The following is a 22,446-nucleotide window of genomic DNA, read 5'->3' as shown; positions in this document are numbered from 1 at the left end:
CTCTTTATTATATCTAGATGTATTTATAAAGTATATGACAAGGTTCTCAAGACCCAATGGGGTTGACATTAGCCAAAATACCCAACAAAGGGCAGAGAGAATCTGTAGAGACCACCTCCAGTAGATATACATGGCCTCCAGTTAAGGGATGGGGCCACCCACTCATCTCAAACTTTTTAACACAGAATTTTTCCTGTCTAAAGGAAACAGGGACAAAAACTGGAGTAAAGACTGAAGGAAAGGCCTGCCAGAGACTGCCCCATCTAGGAATTCGTCCCATCTGCGGACACCAAATCCTGACTCGAAAGCTGATACCAAGAAGCGCTTGCTGACAGGAGCCTGGTATAGCTGTCTCTGAGAGGCAATGCCAGTACTTGACTAATACAGATGCAGATACTCACAGTCAACCATCAACTGAGCCCCAGGACCTCAGAAGAAGAGCTAGGGGAAAGAGCTGAAGGGAATTGCACCACCATAGGAAGAACAACCGTGTCAACTAACCCCACAGAGTTCCCAGGGACTAAAACATCAACCAAAGTTTACCCATGGCTCCAGCTACATATGTAGCAGAAGATTGCCTCATCTGGGATCAAAGAGAGGGGAGACCCCTGATCCTATGGAGCCTTGATGCCCCAGCGTAGGGGGGTGTTAGAGTGGTGAGAAGGGGGTGGGTGGGTGAAGGAGCATCCTCATAAAGGCAAAGGAGAAAGGGAATGGGATGGGCAGATCGCAGAGGGGAGACCAGGAAGGGGGACAACATTTGATATGTAAATAAATAAAACAGCCAATAAAAATTAATTAAGAAACTGAAAGTATGACAGCAGCGAGGTCTTACAATGTCAGCTAGTGAAACAATAATCTATGAATCTGCCTCAAATTAAAGTTCTCCGCAGTAATGGGTACTGTCTCCCACACAGCCATAGTCAGCTGAGGTCTGCTGATCTACTTTGGGCTCTGTTGATCTGGCTCTCAGCCTCGGACTGGATCAAGATATCCACTGCTTGTCTATTAGTCTTTGTATCAGCAAGCATTCTAAGACCAAAGTAACAAGAGTGACGTGCCATGCCACGCAAATCCTTCTCAAGGTTAATGCACACTGGACCTCTCTTCTCTCCACTATCCAGTGTGAAGTACTTGGCTAAACCTAGCTTGATTAGAAAAAGCAAAGCCAACTCCTGTAGGTACAAGAAGGCCATAGAACCTGAAAAAAGTAATAATGAGGTCAACTCCAGCAATACAAATGGGAATGGATATATGGGAATTTCAAGGGATAGAGTCAGTCTGAAAATGCAGGAGAGACCCCTTGGGACGCTGTGTGCCTGCCTATCAGCACGTAACTTTTCTTGGTCTCCTCCTCTTCACTCTCCATAACCTATGTAGTTCTTACTCCAAGTTAGTTGGCCTGGATATTCTACTGGATATTCACAGATGCACAATCTCAGGCTTTTAAACATTTTAAATCTCACCATTTATCCAACTTTGTAATTCTAAGAGTAAACACTAGAAAATATCGAATATACCAGGTGATTTTCCTACCACTTGAGATGGAGAGAGAATGGAGCACAGAGAGAGAGAGAGAGAGAGAGAGAGAGAGAGAGAGAGAGAGAGAGAGAGAGAGAGAGAGATTGATTTTATAAAAAAACAAAGTGGTATAAATTATATCTTAAGTGTTGACCAAAAGACTACATATTGATGTATTACCCCAACTGGGTGCTATTTGTAGCTGATTTAATCTCTAAGAAGTGGGGGTGTCCAGAAGCCATGGCAAAGGGGTGCCTGGAAGGATTAGAGGCCCAGAACTGGTTCCTCTTCCGTCTTTAGTTTCATGGCCGTGAGGTAAGTATCTTTTATGCTGTTAGTTATCCTGAGATATTCTTCCCACAACCTGAGACGTGAAAGCCTTGCTTTTACCCAATCATAAACCAAAGTCTCTAACACTGCTATACAGAATAAACCATTTTTAAAAGTTGGTTGTGCTGGGTATTAATTTATTATAATGACAACAAACTGATCAACCGCAAAACAGCCTCTATATAGTGATGCTTATTTCGCCGTGTATTTTGGGAATGAATTACCAACATATATTTAATGAGACAAATATGAAATACAAATGATATTTTCAATGACAAAACAGTCAAGTAAAACATGCAATAAATCCAAGCAAAGTTCATGAAAACCATAGATGTAAAAAATGGATAAAATATTTTTCCTCAGATATGGCCATGATTTAATATTTTGGCTCCCTTAACTACTAAAGCTATGGGCTGTTTTTATAGAAGTATGGATAGTCTGGCAACCAAAACCAAATGTTTAAGTCTTTAATGAGTTTATGTAATGAAGACTTTGCTTTCTCAAGTAGGCAGAGCAGGTCTTTAGGTCAAAGTGAAAACCAACCAAACCAACATTTGACTGTATTGGGATTTTTTAATTTTTATTTATTTAATGTATACGAGTGCTCTATCTACATGTCTGCATGTACACCTGCAGGCCAGAAGAGTCCTCATTACAGATGGCTGTGAGCCACCATGTGGTCGGTTTGCTGAGAGTTGAACTCAGGACCTCTGGAAGACCAGGCAGTGCTCTTAACCACTGAGCCACCTCTCCAGCCCAACAGTTTTTGTTTTTAACAAAGAGAAAATATTATTTCTACATCTGACAGGATAACATTTGAAAGGATAACAAAATTATTTACTGAATTATGAAACAAACACAAAGAGCTGAAGATTGCTTCTACAGATCATAAACTCCCCCAGGAAAGTGTTTTTTAACCCTCTGATCTCAGCATCCACCATAAGATTTGCTTTCAATTTAAAGATCTGCTTTCTGCTGGGATAACATTCTGTTACACCTATTATTACCAACCAACTTTTTTGTGGCCAACTTTATTATCGATGCTCTTTTTCTCAGTGGAATAAAGAATAGTGGTTTCAAAGCGGTTTTCATAGATAAGATTGGTCACCAGGGGAACTAAATGTGTCTGAGCATGTCAGATATTCACAGTCATACTTTTGGACCAGGTCCCTTAAATTCTCTTCATTCTTATTCTAAAGTGTTTCCAACTGATACCATAGCGTATGTTCACAGATTGACGTGAGACATTTCCCTAGGTTTCATGCTAGCAATTTGCATTCCAAACCAAACGTATCTCACCTAAATGTAATGGCAAATATTATGCTTGGTGTGTGAGGCAGGACACTTCTCCCCTATTGCTTCTCCAGCTTCTTTGCCTGTCTGAAAGTTAACACTAATACCAATCCTCTTCACCATATACTATAGATATTCTTTGGAGCCAAAAAAATCTCTGGGGAGAGTGTGGCATGAATCAGAATCGTCTGGTTCTCATTTGTAGGGAAAGAAATACATGGGCTTCTGGAGCCAAGCTTCAGACCTCAGAAAGTTTGTTTCTTGCTCTATCGTCTTAAGTTGCACGTCATTTGCAGGACGGGTTTTTCAGGTGCCAGGCTGCTCGAGAGTAACAAGAACTTTGACAGGCTGACTTCAAGAACTGGGCTGTGTATTGAGACTTGATTTCCACATTCATTCCTACCCTGCCTTCTCTCCCCTTGGTATTTTTCCTCTTCCTTCATTTCTCTCCCAGATATAATTACAAGATGTGATTTATTGAATAAGAGATTTTCCTATGCCTTGCTGAGCTTATGTTTTCTTTAAAATAGGATTTCAAAGTATTTTTTAATCACAGAAAGAGAATGTCTTGAGAGTTCTGCCATTTTCCAGGTCAGGATAAAGTTATTATATTGGATCTGTTTGCACTGTCTTTTCTGTATATCAGTTTAAGGTTGCGTAGTGAGATTATGTTCAAGGCACCATTATTTGATAGTCTGATTCTCCCGAGGCAAATCTACATATATGATGAATTCTTCTAGGTGAGACTTCTCATATAATGATGTTTTAAAATGAAAAAAGAAAACAGTAAATTTACTATTTTCGCCCTTTCATGGTGAAAATCATGTAGTATAAAATTGATTATCTCCACTCTTTTTAAAAGCTCAGTTGAGTAGTGTTAAGTATAGTCATGAGTCTATAAAAATTGATGTCCTGGACAATTTTATCTTGTAAAAACATTCAGCAACTACTCTCTTTGCCTCACCTCCAGTGTCTGGTAGCTTTTTCTGCTTTCTACCCCTCTGAACTAATTAATGACTTCAGAGAGGTCAGATATGAATAAGCATAGAATATTTGTATTTTCAGGGCTGATTACTTCATGTAGCTGAATGTATTCAAATTCTATTCGTTTTACAGTACATGACAGGACATGCCCACTTTATGGGCCAAGTAATGCTACACTGAATGCATAAAACATATTTCGTTTCCAAATTAATTAATTATTGGACTCCTGCTACCTCTTACCTATTAGAAACAATGCATCAGTGAATGGGTCTATAGAAGGATAAGCTCATAAAAAGAATGGAATTCATTACAGGAACTTAGAAATGTCATCGGCACTAAGTCTGGGGTAGAGCTTATCAACTTCTCAATAGGACAGAACACTGAGGACTGACTGGAGAGTTATATGTACCTTCGGTTATAAGTGTGACTATTCACATGGCTCAAGGCCATTCTTGTGGTTTAATCGGAAGTTGATGTCACTGAGGTACATATGAATCGTTAGTCTTGAGTCTTCTTTATCCACAGCAGCAGAAAGCTGACCTTTTGTTTCTAGGCCCATTGCCTACAGAGGGTATCTGAGTGTTTTACATGGACTCTGACAATATATACACAGTATATATAATGCACAATATATTAAATATTACATGTCACATATATATCATATCTATATTTACGTGTTTATGTGTATATATGCATATATATTTATAATATATATGTGTGTGTGTATATAGGTATATATTATATGTATATATGAGTGTATGCATGTATATATATATACATGTATTTATAATACGTATATATGTGTGTATATATATGTATATATTATATGTGTATGTGCATATGTGTATATGTGTGTATGTGTGTATATATGTATGTGTGTATATGTACGTGTATATGTGTGTATATATGTATGTGCATATGCATATGTGTGTATATGTATATATGTATACATGTGTGTTCGTTTATATATTATATGCATGTATTGTATTATACATATATAGTGAGAATGCCCAGATCACTCAGTCAAGTAATGTAATGACAAATGTTCAGAGAGTGATTATACAACTGTATTGCTCAAATCTGTTCTGTTGGTATGCTTCTCTGGACTATATACTACATTGAAACAGTCTGTGCCTTACCCAAGGAATGTCACACATATGTGACATCATCAAAACCAAAATCTGGCCTCTGTCATCTTTAAATTTTATTTTGACCCTGGTAAGTAATGTGCATGTCTAATTATACAACCTATGTAGCTTAAAATGGTTCAAATGGTATAGAAAATTGACATTACCAGGAAACATTTCTCTTCATGTCTCCTGATTAATTTCAAACTATAAACCACAAGTCAGTATGTTATCAAGAATGTCCATTTTTGTGTCTAGATAATACAAAATTGTCAAAGTTCTTTTCCGACCATGCATGTAGTAATAACCCATTGCTATTTGGAATCACGTTTTCTTTCATAGGGTAGCTGCACGAGGGAGCCACATATTTGAACAGGAAAAAAAAATATCATTACTGAGAATGCTACAATTTCTGTAACATAAATCAAGAAGCTGTAATGGGCTGAGGGAAGGGAGGCTTCTCTAAGAAAACAAAATTAAAGCACACTTTGAAGGCAGCTTGTGAAGGTAACCAAATCTGTTTATCCCTTCCATGAACCTCACTCGTCTGCTTGTGAGCTCTCTTTTTATCAGAAAACTAATTCCAGGTGTAACTTCTGCAGTTTGCTTGCTATCGCTGAACAGCAGGTAATGTCCTGTAAATACTACCTCTGTTATCTCGCTAATTGAAGGCACACTGCTCAAAAAGGAGCTGTGCTTACTTTCAAAGTAATTAAAAGAATCGTCTGAAAGGATGGAGATGGATAGCAACCCATCTGCTGTTCAGAAACACTGAATGACCTCAGGTTTCTGTTTCGTGCTTATGTATATAAATCCCAGAAAGCTCTGGACACAACAAATGCAATTTGTTTAGCTTATTAGTTATAAACACACACACACATTAGTTATAAATACACACAGAAAAACACTAGCTCATACACACGTATCTTCAATTTCCAAACTCCTTTTAAGTATGTATTTAAAGAAATGTCTCAAAGAGAAAATGTTTATATCTTTAGATGAAAGAACTTAAATCAATCACTAAAAATATACGTATTTTTATTGCTTGTCTTTGTTTTGAGATAGGGTCTCAGCTTGTAGGCTGGACTGCAGTTCAACTCATAGCTAACCTGTTGCCTTGGTCTCCCAGGTATGAGGCATAAGTCATGGATGGTAAGTGTGCTATGCTTAAAAGGGAAACTCCTGAGCAGTCCAGGACAGAGCAGGATGGAGGGGGAGAGGGGGAGAGGGGGAGGGGGAGAGGGGTAGAGAACAAAAATCCCAACCCAAAACAAAATAACAAAAACAAACCAAAAAACCCAAATCCATCAGCAATGACCTCAGAAATCCTTTCTGTCAAGTTACTAGAACTTTGGGGTTGATCATGGTATTTGAATTGGTTATCTGAATGCCCTACTCCCTTTATTTTAGAAAACTCAGTGTTTAAGAACTTTACATTGGGGGCTGGAGAGATGTCTCTGTGGTTACAAGCACTGCTGTTCTTCAGCAGAGTACCTGAATTCGGTTCCCAGCACCTTCATGGCAGCTCTGAACACTCCACAACTTTAGTTCTAGGAGATCCATCCATCACCATCTTCTGGTCTCTGCAGACGCTGTCCACATGGTACACAGACATCTGTGCACGAAACACAGTCAGATACATAAAATAGATATAAACAAATCATGAAAAATTCTTTAAATTACACAGAGAAATTCTTAGGAAACACACGTTGAAAATCACCCAGCCGATTTTTCAGGGCAGCTCTAATGAACTTTGGAGGGTCTGTGAACAGTCCGAATACTTTTCTGAGGGAAGGAAGGCATGCAGAGCAAATAGGGTTTGTACAGCTCAAAGTGTCTGTGGTGTAAATTACCAACAGCCAGAATGTGGTCTGTTATTACAGTTTCTTTAATGATCCTTTCAGCATCTGTACTGAAACATATATAAGGAACCTTCCGCATCAAATTTCCTTAAAATCCCAAGCTCATTAAGGACACTGCAAATCTGTCCTTTCAGATGATTTTAATGAGTTGTTTACAAATTCAAGAAATAAACAATAGCTACTGTGTCCACTGTTCCTGTAGTATATGCAGAAACTCTGAACAATGAATTAAATGCTGAGAGAGACCTTGTGAACGGAGAGTTCATGTGGGCATTAATGTATTCTTTCCTCTAACAAAGACTATCTTTGCCATCATTTTGATATAAACTAGAGGGTTTGAAAGCCTTCTCTGGACAACAAAAATACATAATAAAAAGCTAAATAAAAAAATAGGATTTTAATTATCAAGTTGTAACAACAAAACCAGCTATGCAGCATCCTTGTAGTTGTAAATAAGTGTTGCTGAGAATCTAGCCTGCTGCAGCCCCACTAGTATAATTCACCAAAGTCAAGGGTTCTGCTTTAGAACATTATCAAAACGCTGAGTGATTATATGAGCAGGACATGATATATTCCTAGGATAAAATACCTTTAATTAATTCTTGGTGTTATATAAAAAAATCAAGAAGGACAGACAGTAATATTGGGATTGGCCTTGTTTTCTGCGATCTAAACTTTATTGGTTCTTTTGACCTAAAATAGTCATTCCCCTGTCACCCGAAAGAAAATCATGAAAAAGAACCTCTTGGACTGTGTTCAATTAAGCCAGGTGTCAGAGTTATTTGGTAGAGAAATATAGTCCAACAAAACATATGTTGGCTTTCATACAATTAGAATCTCAAATTACATAAAAATAATTTGCAGGGAAATCACGTGCTTACCTGTGGAATAAGGCATGGGGCAGCTGGAATAAGACCCCACTCTTTGAATTATTTCTTTATTGTGAAGCATTGGGAGGTCTCAAATTTCTCTTCTAAATACAAATCCTTCTTGGATTGAGGTTTGTGTCAGTACATGAAAGCCTTTGATCTGCACCAAAGTTTTATATAGAACTCCAGCCCTCTTCTCACAGACTCAGAGATGCCTTCCTCTGTTGACCACTGACATTTACAGTCCTTGCCTCACTTCCAAGAATAGGATTTTAGCACTATGTCTGCCTGAGGACCTAATGGGAAGCATTAAGAAAATGCAAATTGAAATGACAGAGTGACATGATAGGTTGGGACTTTCTATTATCCTCATCTTCCACCAGAACAAAAACAACAGTCCCAGTCAATCCAACTAAGACTCACAGCACATTTCCTGTGCTATGGGCCTTGTGTTCAGAGCTTTACAATGGTTGCAGATAAATGAAAAGAGTTAATCCCTGGAATCTGCTTCTATCTAGAGCAGAAAATGCATCATGGAGATCTGACCAGCCGAGACAAATACTGTGCCTTCTCAGTATGTTTCTTATTAGAGAAGCATGAAATGATGTGGGGCTTGGAACCAAACAATCAAGACAAAAAAAAATCCTTCAGGTCCCAACAAAGGACGATACCTAGGTAGACGCCAGAAGAGACACTGAGAAGGAGAGAGTTGTGATGCACACATGTGGAGGGCTATTGTGACCTGACTTTTGCACACAGTGGTTCCTTTTTTAAAATTTTTTATTAGATATATTTCTTTACTTGCATTTCAAATGTTATTCCCCCTCCCGGTTTCCTGTCCATAAGCCCCCATCCCCTCCTCTCTCCCTCCCCCATACGGGTATTCCCCCCATACATCCCCCTTGCTGACCCCCCTCCCATATTCCCCTGCACTGGGGGCCAACCTTGGCAGGCCCAAGGGCTTCCCCTTCCACTGGTGCCTCAACAAGGCTAGTCTCTGCTACATGTGCAGTTGGAGCCCTGGGTCAGTCCATGTATAGTCTTTTGATAGTGGTTTAGTCCCTGGAAGCTCATACACAGTGTTTCTTAAAAGAAGTAAAATTCTTCCTTTGTTGTATCTATTTCTTCAGTAAGAAAGCTTTGGAAGGCTCCACCCAGCAGCTGACTCAGACAGGTACAAACACCCACAGCCTGACAGTGAATGGGGCTTGGTTATTCTTACAGAAGGAAAGGAGGAAGAATTGTGTGTCTTGAAGAGGATAGGAACAGCACAGGAATATCAACGCAGTCAACTAACCTGGAAATTTGGGGCTCTCAGAGTCTGAACCACCAACCAAAGAACATGCCAAGGGTGGACCTAGGCCTCCTGTTCATATATAGAAGATGTGCGGCTTGACCATCATGTAGGTCCTGAACAACTGGAGCAGTGGCTATATTCAAAAGCTGTTGACTGTTCATGGGATATGTTCTCCTAACTGGGCTGCCTTGTCTGTCCTCAGTGAGAGAGGAAATGCCTAGCCTCAAAGAGACTTGAAGTACCAGGGTGGAGGGGGATACCCAGGGGGCCCCACCCATCCAGAGGAAAGTGGGGAGAAGAGTGGAGGGAAGAATTGTGGGAGTAGATGACCAAGAGGGGGCAGTAAGTGGGATGTAAAAAGAATATGTAAAAAGAAGAGGAAGAGGAAAGAGACTGCCTCACATGGAAATTAATCCCACATGCAGTCATCATACCCAGACACTACTGGGGAAGTCAGGAGGTGCATGCTGACAGGAGCCTGATATAGCTGTCTCCTGAGAGGCTCTGCCAGAGCCTGACAAATACAAAGGTGGATGCTCACAGCCAACCATTGGACTGAGAACGGTGTCCCCAATGGAGGAGTAAGAGGAAGGACTGGAGTAGCTGAGGGGGTTTGCATCCCATAGGAAGAACAACAACATTAACCAACCAGATACCCCAAAACTCTCAGGGACTAAACCAACAACCAAAGACTACACATGGAGAGACCTATGACTCCAGCCACATATGTAGCAGAGGATGGCCTTGCCGGGCATCAATGGAGGAGAGACCCTTGGTCCTGTGAAGGCTCAATGGTCCAGTATAGGGAAATGCCAGGGCAGGGAGACGGGAGGGAGTGGGTGAGTGAGTAGGGGAACCCACTCATGGAGGCAACAGGTAGGGGATGAAATAGGGGGTTTCCAGAGGGGAAAGCAGGAAGGGAGATAATATTTGAAATGTAGATAAAGAAAATATCCAATAAAAAATGAAAAATAAAAAGTAAAAGGAAGAAAAAATTAAATTTTTAAAAAGAGGCTTTGGATTTCAAAGTCAAGATTAGACATTTGGACAAACAAAGAAAATAAACTGGAGAGTGTGGGACTGCTGAATGAAGTACTCAGTCGGCAGCTAGAACCAAGGAAGCAAGAGGCCAACATCCTTAATGTACAGAGGGAGGAAAAAGCCCTGGCTGGTTCCATTCCCTGGCTGCCTTCATGCTCCACGTACCTATGAAATCTCCCTGGCAAATCTTCCTTCTCCCTTTCGCCCTCCAGCAACACTCATAAACCTGAACTTCAACATATTTTAGGACTGACTATTTGGATGGAGGACGGAGTCATGGAAACAAAAGTGAGCATTGTTCTTGGACTACCTGGCCTTTCTGAGACGTCTTGAAAGGATCCCCTGAGGCAAATGAGAAAATAAGACAGGACAGGAAAACAACCCAAGGGTAAAAGAGAGAAATTAGTTTAAAAAGGCATAGTGCCCTAGGAAAATAAGAGTGCAGAGTGAACTGATTTGGGAAGGGAAAAAGAGAGTGTTGGAAGCCTAGGGACAGTAGGAGTTCCAATCTGGGAAAAGAGTAAAGAATATTTTACAGCTTTGTAATATTTGCCAAACACAGAGAGAATAGCCATTGCCTTCTAGACAAGAATCTAGCAATGCTGCCTTTAAGCAGTGGCTGTGGAATACATTTTCTTGGTTGAAAATTAGTTTATTCCAGCAAAGCTTGTCATTTGTCTGTTTTGGTTTCTTTTCTTCATTGAGCTTTGATAAAGTTGGAGATGGTGTTATTTCATAGAACCGTAGACGATGCCTGAGGAATCCAAGTCTTGAGATAAGGCCTAGACAGCTGCCAAAGAGTTCTGTGAAAACACAGGACAGAGGACAGTTCGCTCTCAAAATACTTAGCTCAGCGATGAATCCTTTTGTTTTAAACCAATCCATCACAAGAAGATGGAGTAAGGATTGCAGGCTGAGAGAATGTGTGACCAAAACAAGTAATCTATTTAAAATACCAACAGTCCGGGGCTGGGGATTTAGCTCAGTGGTAGAGCGCTTACCTAGGAAGCGCAAGGCCCTGGGTTCGGTTCCCAGCTCCGAAAAAAAGAACCAAAAAAAAAAAATACCAACAGTCCAAATTCTCCTAGTTTGACCGAACATTTATTACTGATGGGCATTTTTCATTAGTGATTATGATGTTTTCTCAAGACCTGTAGTACTCTTCTCTTATGATGAATCAATCAACAAACACACAAAAGAAGTCCTAAGTACTTTTAGGGCCACTAATAATTGACATGGTTTTATGTCAGTATTGTGTTTCTCAATAAGAAACCAGGATTTTGTGATTCCTAATCTAGACTTTTCTTTTTCAAATATATGTGGGATTCTAACAGAGCATCTGGGCAGTTCAGAGGGAGTAGTCCTCCAGACTTGACGGGAACTATAAGGTGCTTTAGCTCACAGTGCCCCCCACCTCCTTCCTACCTGTGCAAAAAGTACAACTAAAACCAAACCAAAATAAACCAATAAACAAAAGAGAAAGAAAACTGAAAACAAAACAAAACAAAACAACAAAAACAAAAATTCAAACCATTCACTTTACCTAACAAGGATTTCAAAACACATTTTTTTTTCATTGACAGAATTCTGGGAGTATATTTTCACATGCTATTTCATTAGTTTAATTGCTCTAAAACTGTAATGACCTTGAAATAATTTTAAAATGGGTTTAAAATTAACTTGTCAAATAAAAGTCCATGTTTAACCTGTTTTCTTTAATCAATGTAACTGCTTGTCCCCTAAGTATTAAAGCAGTTTTACAAGCGGTGGTGTGCAGATTCTCTTCCACTAATAATAGCCTTGATAATAAGTCATAAGGAATGGTGGCTAATGTGAGTTTAGCAGGAAGCCACAAAGAAATAAAACAGCAGATACCTTAAGTCTGATATTTCTACATTAAAATTCAATTACCACCTCTACCACCAGTTATGAGAAGCCACGATGGATACATACTAGTTTCCACATTTGACATCTTCTGGTTTTGCTGACACCCTCATTGCCCTAAGATATGATGATGATTTCAAGATTTCAAATGCTCAACAAGTCACGGTCATAACGATCATCAATATTCACAGATGTTAGTTCCAAGCCAGAAGGAAAAAAAGAAAAGACATAACGTTGCAGGAATATGATCTAATCAGTTGTACAAAGTTCTCAAAAACTAAGACTTTAAAAAAAAAAAAAGTCTGATACTCTTAGACAAGGCAAAGTGGGAGGTGAAGACTGGTAGATCCTTGGAGCTTCCTGGCCAGCTAACCTTGCCTACCTGGAGAAGTTTAAAATCAATGAGAGACACAATTTCAAACAAAAGGTAGACAGAACCTGAGAAAAAACACCCAGGATTTTCCTGTAACCTTCATATTGATACACATGTACTACTCTGAAGAAAATACACATGCACAGGCACAAGCGCGCGCGTGCGCGCGCGCGCGCGCGCACACACACACACACACACACACACACACACACACACACACCTCAAACCACAAATAGTTACTTATACAAGAGATCCCTTTTAAAGTAGAAATGGGACCATACTTGACAAAAGTGATGCGTTTACATAAAGATATCGAATTTGTTTAATGCAAGCTTAGTCCGAAATGGATACTTAAGTCATAAATACTCTTTTGGTCATATCCCTGTTTCATATTTGATTTCTTAGTAACATCTATAATCAAAAACAGTGTCAGAAGATTATCTAGAAGAACAAGAAATATTTCGCACAATGTCTTATCTTAGTTTTACATAGAAAGCAGAGAAGGAATATTTTCTGCTGTCAACAAGAATGTTCCAGACCAAAAAAGAAAAGCTCGTGGAGGGCAATATGCCTGTGTTCTTAAAAATAAGTATTGGGGTTGCAAAAAAAAAACTTGTCCTCCTTGTTTCTTTTTTAAAAAATTTTGAAAACAGTAATCCTCATAGCCTTTGCAGTTTCCTTCAACTTGCAAGATATTTCACATGTCTACCAAGCAATTACCTAAGTGATGTCACCATATTCTCACCAAAAATACCTCCTTTAATGCTTCAGGATGGTGCCACCTATAGTAGAAAGCCAGTGAAGTCACTCTGCTGTTGAAACTAGGCAACTTTCCCAAGTCTCTCTGATACCCTCCCAGGATGAATAGCATTTATGTAACTGGGCCCCTTCATTTTGACCCACTAGTCTCATGGTCTTTCCTTTCTCTCTATGACATCACCTCCCCAAATGCAAGCCACCACCCTGCAGGCTGTCCTTCCCTTACCTTGCTTTGCCTCTTCCATCAGCATTTTCCATCCTCTGTGTCCATCCTTCTTCAACCCAGAGCAATGAAAGCAACCTGGGAAGCCCACGCAACCCTCAGTACACAGTTGAAATACCTTCTCCTCTTTAAAGCTTTCTGGGACCACGTTATTTCTTGTTCTTTCAATGCTGCAGAATTTTGCTAAGCGGTAATCATGCATGGAGTCTTCCTGTTTCTGCCAACGAAAGTGAGAAGGATGGAGAATCTATTTCCTTACCCTCGTGGTGTTTGAAAGTGCTCTAATGCCAGACTGTGAGAGGGATCGCTAATGCCTAAGGAATCGGGCAAGTCATTTGGAAAATTGTTAATACTTGGAAGTCAAGTGCAGTAGCAGTTTTCATTAATGTAAATTGCCCAAACATTTTATGTAAAGACTTAACTTGGAAGAAGTCATTTATGAGAATAGCTGGTTTACCCACACAGTCAGGCAGAATCCCTAAAGTATTCAAAACATCACTGCAGTAATGGATGTGATTTTAATTACCTGAAAATTATTGAGTTTAAGTGTAACAGAATATGCCATAGGAACAATGGCATAATTTATTGATATTATTTAAATTATAATCAGATAATAATAAGGTATGGATCTAAATTTACAAATAATTCTGTAGCCTGTTCTAAATGTCATGATGACTAAGGCCAAATGGTGAGACTTAAGCCCAAGTATGTTGTCTGACCCATCTTCCTGTCATGATATAGCAGAGCGCTACAGTAGCTGATACTCATTCAATTGTCAATAAGCAGGTTTACAGGTGAAGACCATAGAGTACATTTCTATAACCTAAGGTTGCATTCATTCATATAGAAATCACTACTAAAAATGGCCACCAATCATATAGAATGTTGTTGTTGTTGTTGTTGTTGTTGTTGTTATTGTTGTTGTTGTTGTTGTTTGATCCGGGATAGAAATATTCTCATTTATGGGGCTAGGCTGGGGAAATGATTGGATGACTGAGAGTGCTTAATAGTTTTCCAGAGGACCCTAGCTTAGTTTCTAGCACCCACTTAGGTTTGACTACATTTGGGTGCCTCACAAATGACTGTAGTTCTAGCTTCAGGTGATCTAACAGACTCTTCTGGCTTACACACACACACACACACACACACACACACACATACACACACACACTCACATACAGACACACACACACACTCACATACAGACACACACACACTCACATACAGACACACACACTCACATACAGACACACACACAGACACACACACACTCACATACAACACACACACACCCAAAGAGAGAGAGAGAGAGAGAGACATACACACACAATAGATAGATAGATGATAGATGATAGATAGATAGATAGATAGATAGATAGATAGATAGATAGATAGATAGAGGCAAAAGTAAAAGTGGAATTAAAGCTAAATAAGAAATTTTTATGGAAGAAAATCTGAAATACTTATAATTTCTTCAAGGTGTTAAACTTTAAGAATAGTTATATATTTTGGAAATTATTGGTTACTAGTACACTGAATATGTTACTTGCAGTTATAAATACTATATGCATACATTTTACTAACCAGGAACATGATATCTTAGATAATGTACATCATGTACATAGTGTGTCTAATTTCTGAAGAACTTCATTTTTAAAGAACACAAAATTACTTACACTTTATTGTGAAAGCTTATAGGAATTCAGAACAATTAAAATTTTCTCAAATTTACATTTAGGCTCCTATACATTTCAAAAGCCATATATTTTATATTAGTTGTAAAATGTTCTAATTGGTATCATTAGGAAAGCTGTATAGTAGAGAAGGGAATGAAAGTGACCAAAACTCATTATAGAAAATTACCAAATATATATATATATGTATATATAAAGAAAAGTTGTATAAACAAAGCAATCCCCACTTACAATATGGAGAAGCACAGAGAACCACATGCCAATCAGACTAAGGCTAACCATCAGTTTGAAATCAACTGTCCAATGTCTGCTCGGAAGACAGGAAAGCAGTAGCAAAGCAAGTTGCTATTGTTTCTTCTTTATTTGAATGGCTGATGGAGCAGCCAGGACTTTAGGTAGCTGACTGTTGGCCTGGCACTCTTAGTTACATATACTTTTGTAGTGTGTACATGTATGGGTTAGGAAGGGGTATAGAAAATCTCAGAATACTAACCAAGAGTCATTGATGACTGGAGAACCAGAGAAGTAACATTTAAAACACAAATCCATAGTCCAGCCCTGAACTGAAGATGTGAGAGGAACTGCCAGGAACTTGACGGACAACACAAACACAGTCAAACCCACAGCTGCCTCAGGGATGAGCCAGCCACATCTGCCTGCCTCTCCAGGGTGCTTTGTGCACAGAGCATCCTTGTTTTGCCCACGGCTTATTAAAATTGTTGTCTGTCACTTCAAGTGTCTTATCATACTATAGAAATGTCACATTCTATACATCTTACTTCTTGCTCGTTTCCTTTTCTTCTGATTTTCCCCACGTAAAGGAAACTAATACTAAACACGCTTACTAAACCACTTCACCACTATCCACTGAGTACTCGAAAACTAATTTCCAACACAGAAACGAGTTTAAAACTTGGAACTCGCTTCCTGTGTCTGTTCCATGTTTGCCTCACAAGAAGCCTTGGAAAGTCTACTGCAGCCGAATCCATCAGATAATTGAAGCCTCTGAGAGGATGGTATTTTCCACATATCTCATTTTGGGCCAAACCCTAAAATTATCCAAACATTTACTTTTGATTTGCTGGAAAGATTAAGATGTTTCTTGTAACTTTGGCTAAATGCATCCCGTAGTTCAAACTTAAATTTTTGGCTGAAGAACTCAGTTTTACCCAAGTGATGCATAGTTTATAACCAAGAAAAACCTGTTGTAAACACTCACAGTCTTTTGGATTAAGTAAGCTCTTATAACAGTTTTTATCAGTGGGATTAATTTTCTAATTCAAGAAGCAAAGTTGGTATAAAAAATGAGAACTGTTTTAAGTTTTTCTTGAAGGGAGAACTACGTGATCTTTATTTTTTATCATTAACTGCAATGCCATGAACAAGAGCAGTTCCCCACCATTGAGTATCAAATTGAATATGATTTAGGAAACAAATAGTCTAAAATCAAAAGAATTTCAGCTCTCTCATGGGATCAATATTATATTTTCTAAACATCTTTTGGCTTCTGCCCACATGATAATAATTTTAGTAGAAATTTGTTATTTTTAGAATATAGTTATGAATTTATTGAGCCATTCATCATTAAAAATTAAAAATACAATAAAAAGAGCAGTGTGTCACTAAGAATCCGTACCTTAGTCAATCCACATCAGAGAAGCACTGCGAAGTAGTTGGGGATTAACACAAAAATTCACAACTGGACAATGTGCACAACATAAGAGACATTGAAGCACTCATTCATAAAAGAAATGCCTTCATTAAACTCCTACCTTCAAGGCTCAGAGACTAATGCAGAAGAGGAGGTAGAAACAACATAAGAATCAGAGATGATGGTTGATTTCAAGGACATAGAGTCTTCCATACACATCGGGGCTAACACACATGAGCTCACAGAGACTGGGGCAGCATGCACACATCCAGGATTAAGCCAGAAAGGTCCTAACTGAGCTTGAAATGCTCCAATGACTAACTGAGAAGCTATTAGCAATGGAAACCTGTAGCAGCGAGGAAATCCTTTTTCTCCAATGGCATGTCACTAGTATGTCAACCACACTCCAGAACAGGCCCCACGTCCAGGAGCAGCCAGCCACCATGAAACAAACCTAATGTTGTTTTGTTTGGTTGGTTTCTTCTGTTTCATTTTGTTTTGATTTTGGCAGATTTTGTCATACTGGTATTTTGATTTTCATTTTTGTGTTTCTGTTGTTTTGTTCTAATTTGTTTTAAATAATAGAGAGAAAGAACATAGAGTTGGGTTTGTAGAGAGTTAGAGAGGACCTGGGAGATGTGAAGAAGGGAAAAAATCATTATAAAAAGATCTAATGAAAAAACTTTAAATAAAGAAAAACTATTGAGTGAGAAAAACACCGGGTGTTATTTTTGATAATGAGCACTATTTAAGAATCTTTTAAAACAACCATCTAACATTAGCTGACTTCCCCAAACATTTTTGTACATAAAAAAATCCTGGGGTCCAAAATATCCAGAAAAAGAAATTAAGCACAATTAGTGTTTTATTACAAGACATGTACTGTTCTCCAATATGAAAAAGAGAGAAAAAGGCATGGTGATGTTCTGACTTAATTAATTTACATTCTCCTTTAACTTCCTCTCTCTAGAGATTTTTGTGTAATAATTAAGAGTGGAAATAAAAAGCCTTCCAAAAGCCACTATAAAAAACTCCTGTTTACTTTAATGGATTGGCATTTGTTTCTGTGACTCAGTAAATAACAAACTTGGAAGATAGGAAAGAAAAATGGCAAACTAATTACCCTAAAATCTACCATTAGTTTATTAAAGAGAATTTTATCAAGTACATTGGGTTATTAGCTTTTTTAATTCCTAAGACTGAGATAAACTTTATGCAAATCTATAAAATTATCAACATTTATTATGTGGTTTAATTTTCTGATCAACACCATCAGTGATAATGAACATCTTAAAATATGACTCAAGAAATGTTAATACTTTGATTATCTAATTATATAAAATGATATATAGTTTTAATTATATTTATCTCGTAAATTTCTCAGTATCATTCTATTCAATTCAGTACTGCATTTGGTATTACATTGGGGTGTATTTTCAAATTATAAAATGTTTCCATAAAGGTTCATCTTGATTTTCAGATTCCAATGAATATTTAATTCCTAAATATTTAGGCACATTTGTAATACCATGTAAAGTTGTTCTGTAGTAAGAAAACCAAATGCATTTATATTGAAGATAGTAATCGGCTGCCTCTCTCTGATCCATATAGATTGCTATGGCTTTTTAAAAAGCTTAAAACCAGGAGGGTTTCAAGAAATCAGAATTTTCTCATATTTGCTTTATAAATACTTAAATGGTGCTTTATTCAGCTGCCCAAATAGAACCTGAAATAAGCATATACAATATTAATTCTCTACACAACACATGGTTTGACAGGTTGGTATATGATAAGGACCATACCTTTTAGGTGTCTTCTCCTAAAAACCGAGTTGAGAAACATAACAATTCATTTTAATAAAAATTTTTCACAATGATCTTTGCTTTGTGTTTTGTTTATATTTATAGGAAGCCTAAGGGTAACAACAATAGATAATTGTGTGCAATTGTGCTTGGGCTAAATGCTACACTTGAGCAATTACACTGGGCACCAATGATAACCAGTCACTCATTTATACTCTAGGATATAGTCCTGAAAAATTGCACATAATTTTTGGTATACATTGTGATTGAGGAAAGAGGAGGGCACTGGTTGGTTTTGTCAATTTGACACAAATTAGAGTCACTAGGGAAGAGAGAAGCTCAGTTGAGAAATTTTCTCCATCAGACCACTCTGTACACATTTCTGTGGAGCTTTTTCTCTGTACACTGTTGACTGCCATCCCTGGGCAAGTAAACTGGGTGATATAAGAGAAGCAAGCTGAGAAATCAAGCGAAGTCAGCCAGTAGGCAGATTTCTTCTTGCTGTCTGTTTTGGTTCCAGTCTGTGGGATTCTGTTTGCTTTCTTTCTGTGGATCCCTCTACAATGGAGGGAAACCTGCAAGCCATTCAACCCCTTCTTCTTCCCAGTTCCTTTGGTCACTGTTTTCATCACAGAAACAGTGAATCAAATTATGATAGGACAGAAACAATAAAATAATTGACACAACAAAGTTATTTATCATTTTGCAAGGGTTATGGGCAATCAAGTAAAGGACATTTGGGAGCAACTTGCTTTTTGTGGTTATGGAAGATTTCACTTAAGAAACTAAGCTTTTATGCTGGGGGTTGGTAGATGCTTCTTTTTTATTTTTTATTGGTTTTTTAATTTATTTACATTTCATATGTTATCCCCTTTCCCAGTTTCCGGTCTATAAACCCCCTATTCCATCCTCCCTCCCCCTTCCTCTATGAGGGTGTTCCCTCACCCATTCACCTACCCCTTCCCGCCTTCCCACCCTGACATTCCCCTACACTGGGAGAGTCAAGCCTCTGCAGGATCAAGGGTTTCTCCTTCCATTGGTGCCCAACAAGGCCATCCTCTGCTACATATGCAACTGGAGCCATGCATCTGTCCATGTGTACTCTTTAGATGGTGGTTTAGTCCCTGGGAGCTCTGGTTGGTTGATACAGTTGTTCTTATGCTGATACATGCTTCTAATCCCAGAACTCCAAAGGCAGAGGCACTTTAATAACAGCCTGGTCTACAAAGGAAAACCAGGGCTACACAGAAACCCTATCTTGCAAAAGAAGCAAACAAAAAGAAGAGGAGAAAGAGAAGACAAAGAAGGAGAAAATAAAGAAGAAGCCGAAGCCAAAGCAGGAGCAGCAGGAGCAGCAGGAGCAGCAGGAGCAGCAGGAGCAGCAGCAGCAGCAGCAGCAGGAGGAGGAGGAGGAGGAGGAGGAGGAGGAGGAGGAGGAGGAGGAGGAGGAGGACGACGACGACGACGACGACGACGACGACAACAACAATAACAAGAAGAAGAACAAGAAGAACAAGAAGAACAAGAAGAACAAGAAGAACAAGAAGAAGAACAAGAAGAAGATTTTAGTACCAATATGAGGACAGTAGTCCTATGAATGTAAATATATTAAAATAGAATGGAACAAACAGAAGTTGAAACAGTATCAAGGTACCAGGGGATATTCTAAACTATTAAGTTTGATATTAAGTTTAATTGGTACTAAGATGAGTAAGATGGCCATAGGAAAGAGTGTATAGTATATTATGAAATAAGACCACTTATGCCTTCGATTATGAGATGGTGGTCTCTGAGTAGAAGAAAGGTATGCTTCGATCATTTTAGCAGGTGTATTCTGGGTACTAGTAGAAACAAGAGCATACTAACAGAGTAGCTCATCATGATTGTAATTTCTGTAATCTCAATTTAGGAAGCCGAGGGACATAGCTAATAAGTTAAAGGCTAGCCTGGGTTTCGTAGCCTTTGTTTCAAAAATATGAAATTAAGAAAATCTTGGAAGATGATGATTCCTCCCCTCAGGGTGTTAGCAGTGAAGGTCATGATAAACGCTCTTATACTAGATATATTTTGAAGACAGATCCAGTGGATTCTTAGTTGATTATGTATGTGGGAAAATTAAAAGGCTCAAGGAAGATCACAATTCTACAACTAAACAATGACACCAACTGAGGTGGGAATGGATACCCGTGGGTATGAGCAGATAGAGATTTGGGTAATTAAGAGCAGATGAGTCGAAATGTTGTTCTCTTTTAAAACAAGAAAACAAAAGGGTGACTTGGATCTCAAGTTCATTTTGCATGTATTGGGTTTAAGCTGTCGATACTTTTCAGACACATGACAGTGGCCCTGACGACTCTCAGATGGTTTCTATGACTCTATTTATGGAAGCATTATCCTGGTCCTCCCATCAGGACAAATTTACCTGACTCAGCTCAGAGAACTTTACAACACCCTCAGTTAGAATAAAAGGTCAAAGGCAGCTTTCCTGGGTGGTATAAGAGGCGAAAGTTATTTTAAATGTCAATAATCTCAATCCTCAAGCAGTTTGTCACTACCAATCTAAAGCTGAACAGAGGCAGAGGCACCTGGTACGTAGGTGTAATGAAAAATGATTTCCCAGTGACAAACTTGAAATATCTCACCATGAAGGGCAGTCAACCACACAGCCAAGTAGTTCCCTCTCAGAATAGCATTATTGAAATTTTATAATGTTATTTTTGCCTGCCTTGTCTTGAAATCTCCTCGGACAGCCACAAATCTGTCAGTCCCATTCTTTTGTGTATTGGTTGCATTGATTTTTCTGAAGGTTGGGGTTTATGCTATAGTGCGGTGGGGACCGAGGAGGCTACACAGAGAATACTAATCACAATATGGACACAGTTTAATCCGAATATTTAACCAAAATGAGGACATATCACTCAATAAAAACTTGGGTTTTTTTTATATTTCAAGTGTAAACATGAGTTTTAGAAGATAATGTTTTGGTATTAAAATATTGGGATTTCCAAAATACTGTGGTTGATGATGCAATTATATAAGACAGCATTTCAGAACGTCCAGGACTGCACCAGTATATTCAGTTCATACAGTTGCCATGGATACAGCAGATAGAGTAGATGTTTACTAGAGAGTTTCAGTTGGTTTTTCCCCCTATGATTCACAAGAAACAGAAAGTTAAAGAGTGTGGAAGACTGTTGATACTAACCATGGGAAAGGTCCACAAAAGTCTTTTCATATTCACTCTGGCTGTGTAAAATTACTTTGTGTGATTCACTAAAGAAAATGTGTTAATTTTTTTTGTTTTATAAAAAAAGAGTGAAAATTGTGGTCCAAAACCAAAGAAATAAATTGAAGGTAGTAATACAATTGGAGCAGTAGAGGCAAGAGGATCATGGCCCACCTGGGCTATTCAGGAAAAAGCCCTGTCTCCAAAGTAAGGAAGGGAGGGCACAAAAGAGAGAGATAGATAGATAGATAGATAGATAGATAGATAGATAGATAGATAGATAAATAAATAAATAACTACATTACACTGTATTAGGAAGCAACACATAAAATCAGAACATAGTAAACATTTAATCACATTTTCTGCAAGTTCTTAGCACAATGTCCAAGTCATGAGGTTAAATGACATCGGGGAGAAAAATTCGTGAGAGCTTCAGAAGTTTTTTTTTTTTTTTAAAAAGGTGCTCCAGAGTGTAAAGCATCCTTCAGTGGTCGGAGTGTTCCCTTCATG

The 22,446-nt window shown here is 38.5% G+C and overlaps 1 protein-coding gene and 1 long non-coding RNA gene across 4 annotated transcripts in view; both read right to left on the bottom strand.

Moving 5' to 3' along the window:
• The window catches only part of Erich1 (glutamate-rich 1), a gene marked incomplete at its 5' end in the record, with an annotated part of 52,793,804 nt that overhangs the window by 27,556,266 nt on the left and 25,215,092 nt on the right, over positions 1 to 22,446 (bottom strand).
• LOC102554462 (uncharacterized) overlaps positions 1 to 22,446 on the bottom strand; it is a 58,512-nt gene that overhangs the window by 10,382 nt on the left and 25,684 nt on the right. Inside the window, exons 3-4 of one of the 4 annotated variants that reach the window (XR_015639918.1) lie at positions 13,567 to 13,780; positions 6,750 to 6,870 (exon numbers count right to left, since the gene is read on the bottom strand). The exons of 2 other annotated variants lie outside the window; for them this stretch is intronic. This is a non-coding gene — a long non-coding RNA (uncharacterized LOC102554462). The remainder of the gene's footprint in view (positions 1 to 6,749; positions 6,871 to 13,566; positions 13,781 to 22,446) is intronic. One more of the 4 variants, XR_015639919.1, reaches the window with a different exon arrangement.

Source organism: Rattus norvegicus, chromosome 16, assembly GCF_021556685.1.
Source record: "Rattus norvegicus strain SHRSP/BbbUtx chromosome 16, alternate assembly SHRSP_T2T, whole genome shotgun sequence".
NCBI classification, from domain to species: Eukaryota; Metazoa; Chordata; class Mammalia; order Rodentia; family Muridae; genus Rattus; species Rattus norvegicus.
This window is presented reverse-complemented; position numbering and strand designations above follow the sequence as displayed.